Below are 3650 nucleotides of genomic sequence, written 5' to 3' on the forward strand. Positions count from 1 at the left end.
GAGCCCAGGATTGGACCAGGCACCCAGAAGTTGTGAGACGATAATGTGACTCAATAGACAGACTAAAGCTTGTTTTCTTTACCTGACAAATTCATACTGGAAAATGGTAGGTAAGAAAGTATATTTTGAGTTTGAGTACCAAGGTTACTAAAAATATCTATTTCCTCCCCTGCGCATAAAATGCCTCAAATATAGCCTTGAAGAAGCACCATGTGTACCATAATTACCTTGCAAGGGCAATACCATGATCAAGGAGGTACAGTAGTTTGCCCAAAGCGAGGCTCGGACATTGCACTCGGGCTGTGCTGACCTTTGCGAATGGGAACCTCGACTGCATAATTTTTGATAGTAAGGGACTGCGTTCATGCTCTCCCTTGTTTTATTGAGAAATTTCCCATTGTGGGACAAATAAAGGTTTATCTTATCTTTTCTTAATTTCTTTGTCATAACATCTTGAACCTGAGCTTAAAGAATTGTCAGCGCCCAGCAACTCCATATTCCTGAATTGTTAGTCAGCCCATGCACTCAAATCACTTTCCATGACAAGTCACATGACCCATATCTCCATTCTGTCTCCTGACTACTAATCATGCACACCTGTCTCCAATTTGCAAGCTCCTTGAAATTACCCAGATGCTCACACTCACTCAACAAGCCTGCCAGAGTGATCCCAAATATTTGATGATTGGTTGTTATTTGTGTTCTTTAACCTAAATCTTTGGAGTATAGTTGGCTATGCTAAATTGCCGCAAGGTCTAAAAGCGTGTGCGTGTACGGTGCCAACATAGATGGCATATCAAACGATCTTAAGGCGTTCACCCTGCGTCAGAGCTGCTCTCATTTCCATACATGAACTCAGTCACAGGGGCACGGTGGCTTAGTGGTTAGCACGTTCGCCTCACACCTCCAGGGTTGGGGGTTCGATTCCCGCCTTCGCCTTGTGTGTGTGGAGTTTGCATGTTCTCCCCGTGCCTCGGGGGTTTCCTCCGGGTACTCCGGTTTCCTCCCCCGGTCCAAAGACATGCATGGTAGGTTGATTGGCATCTCTGGAAAATTGTCCGTAGTGTGTGAGTGAATGAGAGTGTGTGTGTGCACTGTGATGGGTTGGCACTCCGTCCAGGGTGTATCCTGCCTCGACGTCCGATGACGCCTGAGATAGGCACAGGCTCCCCGTGACCCGAGAAGTTCGGATAAGCGGTAGAAAATGAATGAATGAATGAATGAACTCAGTCACACTATTTAGTGCTTTGCACTCTGCAGACAGACTCAATTACTGTATTTGAGCGATGCTCGGCTTGGACGGGATTCTGCTGTAAGTTGCTTAGCATAAAAGCATCAGGCAAAGAAGAACTGTGTCTCTTTCTCTAATGTCAAAAAGCTTTTGAGTGGGGAAAAAAACAAAAGGGAAAAACCTTTCCTCTCTACAATATTCAGTATATAATAGAAAAAAGCATTAAAACATGAGCCAACTTTTGTTTTAAATCAAACTACATAAAATGCAGGAAAAGAAATTAAGAAAAAAAGATTGGATGGTTGTCTAAAAAATGATGGCAAAAAATGTTGCTTGTGTTTTGGCAAGTCATGGACAATTTAGAGATTCGAGCCTGTGTTCCAGGACCCATCACATGCATTATGAGCAATATCACACAGATAAAGTACGGAAAAATGTTTAGTTTATTTCTGTACGGTTTGGGATGCAGGGAAGTGTTTCTCTGCTAATGCATGTTTCTTCTGTAGTCCTAAAGCATTCTGGACAGTGGTGGCTTAGGAAGGGTGGTGGTTCAGGCTCCAGCACTGCGAAGATGTGCCATTGGGCCCTCGGGCAAGGCCCTTAATCCTCTCTGCTCCACAGGGACTGTATCATGGCTGTATCATGCACTGACTACATTTTCCTAAGGTGCTATATCCGAAAAAAAAGACTTTCACATCGTTTTAAAGTATGCTATGTGGTATTGGGATGTGGAATCCTAGTGATTACAGTATTGTACTAGCAATCGGTGATTGTGAGGTCCAGCAAGCTGCGAACGCTGGGCACCTGAGAAAAGCTTCCTTAACCCTGAATTGCTCAATAAAATGTAAGTCACCGTGGATAAGGGTGTCAATAAAGTGATGGAAAAAAAAAAACTCTGTAGCTATGGTTACGGCTCCGTGTACTATTATGTGGACTTTTGTCTCTTCAAAATAGATGTAGTTTCACATCTTCTGCATACTGACTAACTTTTGCGAACACATCACAAACACTATCTGACGCAAGTTAACCCATTATCTGTAATATTTTATTCGATTTGCTTCTGGTGGGTGTCTTTTTATTAGCAGTACCCCATATGTAATAATAATAATAATAATAATTGTCATGATGAGACAAAGGCGAGTTAGGCTCCAAATGCAGTTAGAACTTTTAGTAAACAAAAACAAGGAACAAGCAACGGATAAGCAGGCAAAACAGGGCAGAACACTGAGCGGGACAGAGACGTAAACAACGTAAGCAACATACTACACCAACAACGACTAACGCCAGGGAAGTGGACAATATATAGGTGACGGGAACCAATGACAAAGCAGAGACAATCAAAGACAAAGACAACACACCTGGAGGAAAGATTGAGTGCAATTAATGTCCATGGTATCAAATAAGTGGGCGGGGCCAACAATTAACAGCAGGGAATGATAGAAACAGCAGACAGAAACAAAGGAAAACACAGACAGACCCATTACAAATAATAATAATAATAATAATAATAATAATAATAATAATAATAATAATAAGAAGAAGAAGAAGAAGAAGAAGAATAGGTTTTGGGTCTTTAACAGAAGCCAGACAATGTTTGCATGCTAGTTAAAACACAGCAAAACTACACACACCTGAGAAAGCAAATCCCCTGGACGATGGACCTCCTGTGGTTTTCCTGTTGGGACATTTTGACCTAGACAATAAAATGAAGCCTTCTGACTACTCACTATTTTTTTTATTGACCTATAGCTCAGACATGCTAGCAACAGAAACTGTTCACATAACTCGAATGAAAAAGATTTATCGTGTTAATTGTCGGTCGTTTATTATTTAAAGAGGTTTGAGTAGTGGGTGCGATTTTAATCCTGGAGTTCTATTGTACAGCGTTTTAGCATTTAACACCTCCGATTCAGCTGAAGAGATAATTACCAAATACATCAAGGGGGTTAAGTTTAGCCTATCGGCAAGGGAAAGGGTTTTGTGCTGCACCACTGAGTCGGACTTGGTTGATTGTGTTTTCTTTTCCTGATAGCTTCGCTAGATTGGGGTTTGTTTTCTACTTTGTTTTAGGTATATTGCTCACACACACACACACACACACACACACACACACACACACAAAAAGCCAATTTCCCATTTACCCAATTTTTCCAAAGACGTTTTCTCTTTGCATTGTTTTACCTCTCAAATGAAGCTTATTAAAGTTCACAGATGAAGGAATAAAAAGTTAATAAACACCCACTCACAGCATGCTGGTTTTATGTTAGGTCTGAGGCTCGGCTGTTCTTTACAAAATGAAAAGAAACACAACGGCATTAAAAACCGGTTTAGCTACGTCTTCTGTTCGGTCGCTTGATTTTCACCTGGAACATAAAAGTCCTGGGTCATTTTTATGTACCTGTTCGTTCGCTTTTCATTC

The 3650-nt window shown here is 41.3% G+C and overlaps 1 non-coding gene across 1 annotated transcript; it reads left to right on the forward strand.

Moving 5' to 3' along the window:
• The first annotated feature begins 219 nt into the window (after positions 1-219).
• On the forward strand, positions 220-377 carry LOC113652938. Its single transcript, XR_003442978.1, has one exon. It is a non-coding gene; the product is annotated as a U1 spliceosomal RNA (small nuclear RNA).
• The last annotated feature ends 3273 nt before the right edge of the window (positions 378-3650 follow it).

This window comes from Tachysurus fulvidraco, chromosome 20 (genome assembly GCF_022655615.1).
Source record: "Tachysurus fulvidraco isolate hzauxx_2018 chromosome 20, HZAU_PFXX_2.0, whole genome shotgun sequence".
In the NCBI taxonomy this organism is placed as follows: Eukaryota; Metazoa; Chordata; class Actinopteri; order Siluriformes; family Bagridae; genus Tachysurus; species Tachysurus fulvidraco.